The sequence below is a fragment of the Lactuca sativa genome, chromosome 2, assembly GCF_002870075.4.
Source record: "Lactuca sativa cultivar Salinas chromosome 2, Lsat_Salinas_v11, whole genome shotgun sequence".
NCBI classification, from domain to species: Eukaryota; Viridiplantae; Streptophyta; class Magnoliopsida; order Asterales; family Asteraceae; genus Lactuca; species Lactuca sativa.
In genome coordinates this window covers 135,736,559-135,744,785 of record NC_056624.2, presented here as the reverse complement: position 1 = coordinate 135,744,785, position 8,227 = coordinate 135,736,559, and the positions used below count along the sequence as shown (strand labels likewise).

The window sequence follows — 8,227 nt, the reverse complement described above, 5'->3', positions numbered from 1 at the left end:
AACACTTGCGCCTTTTTGTTTCCATTTTCATCCAAGTCACAATCCTTCGTGAGATGAGGTCCTCTATAGTTCTCGCACCCAACTCGAATAGCATGGATTGTTTGATCCTTTTTTGTCATCCTTTTATCTAAACTATCAAGCTTAGCCATCATTGCCGCCATGCCATCATTGACCGAGTTCACCACCCCCCGACTTACTTCATTTCTTGGGTTGTGGTATTCTCTAGAATGTTTAGAGAATTCTTCAATTAATTCCTTGATCACCGGGGTGGCCTTCTTTGTGAGCGGGCCTTGCGAGTCGAGCAATTGCCTTGTGGTAACATTGACTCCATCATAGAAGATGGAGACTTCTTGTTGGCTATTAAGGTCATGGTGTGGGCAATTTCTGAGAATACCTTTGTACCTCTCCTACGACTCATAAAGGGACTCTCCGGGTTGTTGCTCGAAGTTGGCAATAGCTTTCTTCAACGTGGCTATTTTAGAAGGTGGGCAAAATGGTCTATGAACTCCTCTTTCATCTTAGCCCATGTGGTGACCGACCCGGGGGGAAGTGACTTGAGCTAATCCTTTGTAGCACCCTTAAATGTTACTGGAAGCATACGAAGTAGCTGGGTTTCGCATGGCACATTTGGTACATTGAAGTAGTCAGCCACATCATTGACTTCATCCAAGTGCTTGTAAGCATCTTCGTGGTCTTTTCCATAGAAGGGAATCTCCTTGAGTTGAGCGAGTATGTGGCCGTAGCAGTAGCGGGAATTGTGGGTTGCACAAGTCCCGGGCCAGTATCATCACGCATCCTCTTCTTCCATTCCCCCATGGGGACTTCATCGATATTAGCCACAGTAATAGCTAAATCGTCCTCAAAATCGGATTCGTGCTCGTATGTAGGTTCTTCTTCTTCCTCGGTCTCGTACTCGGTGTCTTCTTTAATCGGGTCTTCGATTGCTACAGAGGCGCTGGATACTCCTGATTTACTGCTCTTCTTCTTGCTAAAAACGGACTTGAGGTTCTTTAGTGGCGAATTCTTTGAAGAAACGGATTTTCCTTTGTTCCTCCTTAGTGCGGATTCCAGGTCTTCGAGAGGAGGGACCAGAGGTGTATCAGATCCTCGGTTCATGAAACAACTGCAAATAAAACAAGAGAAACGCGTAAAAAGAACAAAAATAAAATAAAAATTAAAACTGTGAACAGCGATGGACTCGCCGAGTTGTCACGAGTGCACTCGGCGAGTTCAAGGCAAAAACATAAAATTTTCTAATTACTTATTAAAACAAATATTTATTAAAACCTATACTAACTACTAAATTACCTAAGAATTAAATTTGTGTAAGAGAAATCTCACACAAAGGATTGATAAAAATAGAAATTAATGCTAATTTAGAACCGTTCCCCGACAACGGCGCCAAAAACTTGATGTGTGTAAACTCAACTAGTTTTAAACCTACTTTTAATTATAAAATGAACACACAAAGGCAGTGGACCTATCAATTGTGGTACAGCTAAATAAGTAGGGTATCGAACACAAGGAACGGTAAATTAAAACTAAAGACTAATTTTATCTAAGTTAAATAATAAATAGGGGTTTTCTCTAGTTTTACAAGACTAGAAACTTACTAATATTACTTAGGCTAAAAACTAAAAAAAACAAAGATTTAACTAAATTCAATAACGAGAGGGACTTATGTTTAGTTCAACTCAATTGATCCTATGGTTGATATTATGGTAATAGTGCAATGGATTAAGTCTTCTATTGGCTACCGATTCAAGTGATTAGCTTCGCGTTCGCTGCACTAATCCTTAGAGAACAAACTAACTCAAACAGTGATCAGTTGTCTAATTTAATTTAATTCACTAGATTATTTGTTCAGGTTAATTTAGATTTGTAATAGCTAACTAATTTGGTCCTTTAGTTAACCTCTTGTTGATGGTCATCAAACAAGCTCACACGTGAATTTACCAAATTTTCTATTAATTCTAGTTTCACGTTCGTTATTCCTAGACATATGATAAAGTGGTCACATAAACATATGTGGTTGACAATTAAAAGATGTTCATACTATTTAATTATCTTCCTATCAACAGAAAAATAGTTATCATTCATACACAAGGTTCTTTAACAAGCTAAAATCAACAAAATCACCAATATTGAATTAATCCTACCAATAATCAAACCATAGTCTCAATTTTGTATCCCCAAACAGAATTTTAAGAGTTTTAGCTCATGATTGAGGTAATTAACAATAATAAAACGAATTCTAATTGTTTAACCATAATTGAAAAACAATAGATTAAGTAGAATGATGAGAATTTGCCTCAAATCTCCTTCGGAATTGAAGTCTAGGTTGTATCTTCGTTCTTCAGATCTATCCTGGCTCTGATTCGTAGCTTGCTTCTCCCTAAGGGTTCCAGAATAACTTATGTCGATCTGGACAGCTATTTTTATAGATGCGAACCGACTCGCCGAGTCCAATATGTAACGCCCGTAGATCCGGGCTAGTCAATTTAGAGGCAATAAGTGTCAAAAACGACTTTTCGTCAAAAGATTATTTAGAATAAATAATCTTAACCAAGTTGTATTATATGTTACAAGGGTTCCATACATATAAAGAACGCCAAAATCCGAGTTATAACGAAGAAGTTATGACCCGTCGAAGTTTTTCGGCAAAACCGGCACGACACCGGGAGACGTAAATAGTGAATTTACGTTAGAGGACTTTTTAGCCTTGGTGATCTAAACCAAAGTCGTAGAGTATGTTAAACCGAGAAAATCCATAAAAAGAACGCCTAAATCTGACTTCGTATGAGGAAGTTATGATTTTTCGAAGTTTCGGCTTAGTAGTGCACGGCCCGAAACTCGAATTTTAGTTCGAGCGGTTTTTGGCTTACGCGACCTAAATGAGAGTTGAAGATCTCATTAATAGGAACTCAACGGTAAAAAGATAGACGAAAACGGAGTCCGTATGAAGGAGTTACGAATTCTTCGCGGTCATTTAACAGTCTAAATGCCTCCTACTGTTAAATTTGAGATCGGTCGAGAATTAGCCGACGGAGTCTAAATGAAAGTTGTGGATCTTGATTTTACCTACGCGTTGAAAAAAAGAACGTCGAAAACAGAGCTCGTACGCAAGAGTTATGATTTTTCTAAGTTTGAAGGCTGATACGCGATAGGGGGTGACGTGGCACCACCAGAATTGGACACGTGGCACCACCAGAAGGCCACCACATGCACCAAATCGGCGAGTAGGTCCCCCTACTCGGCGAGTCCATCAGATATTTTCACTATAAATAGAGGTGTCGGGTCTAGCCTCTTCTTCACACCTCCCAAACTCACTTTCTCTCTCTAGTTTCTCTCTCTAGCCTCCCAACCCCCCCCCCCCCTAAAGCCTAGGTAAACCCCCTAGCACCCGAAGGAATCCTCGAGAAAAGATCCTTTCGGCTCGAGAATGCTGCTCCAACGAAGCCCGGTTTTCGAGAAAATCCGCTGTAAGTGAGCTATGCCTACCCTATCTTTAGTATAGCTTATGTTTTAATATAGTAACGTTATTAGGAACTTATAATGAGTATTTGGGCTATTATTATGAGTTATATTGAGTGTTATTTAACGCTTATATAATAATAATAATAGCTAGACTATTAATTTGCCGCGGTTATCGTTAGACTAAACCCTAGTGGTATTGGTATTAGGTTTTATCGAAGGAAAATTGTTTTGAGAGTATCGAAGCGCTGTCCGAGTGCTGAGTCACCACCTTTCAGGTGAGTGCATGGTCCCCTTCAACTTACACATAGATATGAAGTATTTACTACGTGCTATGTGTGCATATTGTCTGTTTACTTGCTGTCTATGCTCGGTGAAAGATTTTATACATGTTTTAAATGATTTAAACTATATATGTATTTTATATCTACGAAAATGTTGGGGTAAAACATGGGTAGATATAATAGATGAGATATGAGTTGGACGATGAGTTGAGAGGTGATATACACCATGAGGTATGGGTGAGAGGTGTACGATGTGAGAAGCCTTTTTCCCAAACGATGTCCCCGTCATTCAGCAGAGTATGGATGACAACCACGGACTATTCTAGACAGTCCAGTGGAACACTAGCAGGCTCGCAACCTGTAGGTGTTGTGAACGATGTGTTCACCCGGTGTACTCTAAACCTTGGTGACCATGCAGACTTGGTGCCTAAACCTTGGTGATCATGCAGACTTGATGCCTAAACCCTGGCGACTATGCAGACTTAGTGCCTAAACCCTGGCGACTATGCAGACTTAGTGCCCGTTGTGTAAACCATGGCAACGATGGACTTCGTGTCGATTCCTTTGGATGATCCTTAGGAACGAATGAACGAGGAATAAGCTGATTCTTAGGGTAGATCCTTAAGAATAGAGAATATAATGGGGATGGGTAATGGGGTTTAATTGCTTGATTGTTTAAACATAATAATTATATTATTGTGGGTTGAAATCCCTATGTACTCACCAGGTTTCCCAAACTGACCCACTCAGTTTATTTATATCACAGGTGTTGATATGAAGTCACATTACACCGAGAGATTTAAAGAAATATAGATCACTAGTGTAAATAAATGTAAGTTATGTTTATGCTTATGTTTCTGTATTAATGATGACATCCCAAACGTTTTATAATGAATAAAATACGTTTCTTCGAAAATGTTTTAATAACGTATTTATCATGTTTTTTTTTCTGGGAACAAATTCCGCAACATTTTTATTAAAACAAGTACTCTGATTTTTATAAAGCATAAACAAAATCGGTCTTTTATGGCCGTGAAAATAGGGATGTCACACAATACCGACTCATCGAGTCCATCCCTTAATTCCCGTACACGGTAAGTCACGGAGTCTTTATCCTCTCGAATCTTCGATGCTACTCGCCGAGTAATCGACCCTACTCGCCGAGTCCCTTGTATTTTAAGCCTTTTTCTTCTTTGTTCAACTCCCGAGCTCCCAACCGCTTCTCCTGCTTCCTTTTGCTTCTGAGCTTCGCTTTTGGACTGAAAACACAATTCAAACACTTTTAAGTATCTTTTGTCCATGATATACAATAAATTAGCTAATAAATGATAAAAATCTATACTTATTATATGAGGCTAAATATGCAAATATCAAGAACTCTAGCAAAAATTCCCGATAAACAGACTCCTGAATCCTGAACAGTCTTTCCCAACCTCGGCATACGAACAAAGACACACCACTTGCGTCCAAGTGGGCGCATTGCAAAAAATTCCGGATCAGCTCGTCAAGTCCAGTTTGGGACGCCAGTCCCCAATCGAACAAAGGTGCAATGTCAATTTCCTTAGTAAGAAACAAACTCAAATTATTCACATATTTTCCCAGAGTTTCATCATTCAAAGTTTGTGGGAATTGCAAAAAACGGTGATCGGTTACGTCCTCGGGTGGATTTGTCCTTTGAGTTCTACGAGCCATAATCTGCAAAAATAAGAACAAAAGAAAACCAAAACATAAATACCTACATCATTAAACATATTTTATATGAAAAATAGTAAGTTGGGCATGATCTTACTCTAGGCGTACATCCAGTGTACGTTGGGCGTACATCCAGGAACTCAAAACTGTGTCTTGCTCGTTCAAAGGTCGTAAGACAAAATTAATATGCAGGAAATACGCAAGGCAGTCGAAATACTGGGTACACAAGGTGATACACAGGGCGTACGTCCAACCAATGCTAGACGTATGTCCAGATGACCAAGTAGAAGGTTCATACACGAGCTAAAGGCTAAATTGAATTCGAGGGTTTAGTCTATTGGTCCGAATCGATCTATTTCTCCATAATCAAACATACATTCAAGTGAAATCGGACCCTAATTAAAGAAGTGCGGTAAACCCTAGATTTCTATAAAGCCTAATGCAGCAAATTTCATGAAGGTAAACACATATTAAAGCCAAAAAGTAAATGAATAACATACCTTTGTGTCGAATTTCACAAGAAAAGAAAGAAAATCGAGACTTTTTGGGGAGAACTCGGTCGTAACAGCTTAGGTTTGGAATAAGTTTGCAAAGAAGAACAAAAAAAGTCAAAGGGACAGGGATATTACATGTCGACGATTTACGCGGGGCGTAACTACACCGTATGTTGGGCGTACCTGTTCCGGGCCATTACGCTAAGCGTATAACAATTGTACGTGAGGCGTACGTACCGCTCAAAGAAAACTCAATCGCGATCAAAGGTTGAGTACGCTTGGCGTACTCCTTTTACGATGGGCGTAATTTTTGTGAAATGTCCCTTGTTGCTTATTTGAATTTTCCACTTTATTCCATCTAATTAAATTGGAGACTCTTAATGTTTTAATTGCTGCAACAGCCACAACTTTCAGACAAGTGATACGTTATAAAAATAAATGAGACATCATGATCACTTGTCTTTGTCGAGATCAAACAACAATGGTTGATTAAAACTCTTGCTCGCAAGAAATGGTTTGTGAAAACAACAACTTTCGGGACCTGTTAGAATATTTCCTTTGTTTTCTTCGCACCTTTAACTAAAAGTAGAATAAGAGGTGACCTAACTAGTCAAGAACAGCAAGAGCTCGGTCTTCCACTTAACCAGCACAATACGCCTTGCTATACTACGCCTCATGGATTGAGTTGGACAAATCACCAAAGTAGTAGACTAAACATGTCTAGAATTCCCTAATCGCTTGCAATCTCGAAACCCATGCAAAAGGTAAAGCCAATCAATGTGTATGATCACGAATTCCTGCAAATAACAACAAAAACCTTCCCGACAAGTGAAATGATATCAATGAAAATAAAACTAAAAATAAAATAAAACTAAAAAAATAAAAACAAATAACGTGTAACAACGCAAATTTTCAAACAAATTTTTCATTTTTAAAATATAATTATTTTCGTTCAAACAAGGCATAAATAGTTAAGTATTCTGTCAAATACAAATATTCAAAATCCCAAGATCATAAAAAGCATTCTTCAGTGTGTATCGATCACGCCGGCGCCTTCCCACGGTCCTCGCTAGTACCTGAAACACATACATAGCAACTGTAAGCATAAATGCTTAGTGAGTTCCCCAATATACAACTTTCGCACATACGCCTTTCCAGGCCCTGACCTTCCGGTCATCAATACCACGCCTTCCGGCCCATAACATATTCGCCTTCCGGCCCATAACATATTGCCTTCCGGCCCACATAACATACATAGCACATATAACAATTACCTTACCACATATAGCATACATATCACATATCATATCCGACCTTCCGGTCACACAGTCAAACCCTTCTGGGTACAGTATAGTGAGAAGACTCACCTCGTAAATGCTGAAAGCTAGCAAATCCTGAAATCACTCGTGCACAATCCGACGAGCTACAACCTCCCTATAACATCACATATCTCATTAACACTTATCCCTTCTAAGTGTGACTATCCCTAAGAAGTCAGACTTAGGTCAACTCTGGTCAACGGTCGACGGTCAACTCGACCGGACTCGGCGAGTACCATGGTGACTCGGCGAGTCTAGACGTCCTCCAACTTTCTGAGATTCCTTATCTACTCGTCGAGTATCCTCCTCGACCCGACGAGTTACTCCTGGAAGAATCGCGGGGCCACCCCGACTCCACTCGCCGAGTCTGAAGAACAACTCGGCGAGTCCCAGTAAATCTTCAAGCTACTCGCCGAGTCTGCTCATCGAACTCGGCGAGTCCATGCCATGCAACCGCTCAAACTGCATCCTAAAGTCAGAACTGCTTCGACCATTCCTAGGTCTGGCCTTCCTAGGATGATCTACCACGTGAAGTCCTCATTTCAGTGCTCATGATACACCATGTGATTCATATTCTACATTTTGACCTAAGGCTTAAGGATTCTAATCCAAAACCTTCATCAATTCCCGAAAAGCATAGACATGGGACATTCTGGACCTCCATAGGTCTCAATACAGGGTTACACCCGTTTAGGGGACTAGGGTATCAGTCAATCTAATCATACAAGGGTTCCATAAACCCTAAATCCATAAATACATCAATATAGCAGAGCATACACGAATTCTTACCTGGATGATGTATTCTCTGTATCCCCAATCCTCAGAATGTGACCCCCTTGCTGCTCCTTTAGCCAATCCCTTCTCTTCCTTGCACAACCACTCTTCTATAATCAACAATGGCCTAAGATCCTTGCTCCAGATGCACACAATCGATTTAGGGTTCTTCTCAGAAGGCTAAAACGAA

At 39.9% G+C, this 8,227-nt stretch overlaps 1 non-coding gene across 1 annotated transcript; it reads left to right on the top strand.

The window, feature by feature from the left end:
- The first annotated feature begins 363 nt into the window (after positions 1-363).
- On the top strand, positions 364-470 carry LOC111884715 (small nucleolar RNA R71). Its single transcript, XR_002847873.1, has one exon. It is a non-coding gene; the product is annotated as a small nucleolar RNA R71 (small nucleolar RNA).
- The last annotated feature ends 7,757 nt before the right edge of the window (positions 471-8,227 follow it).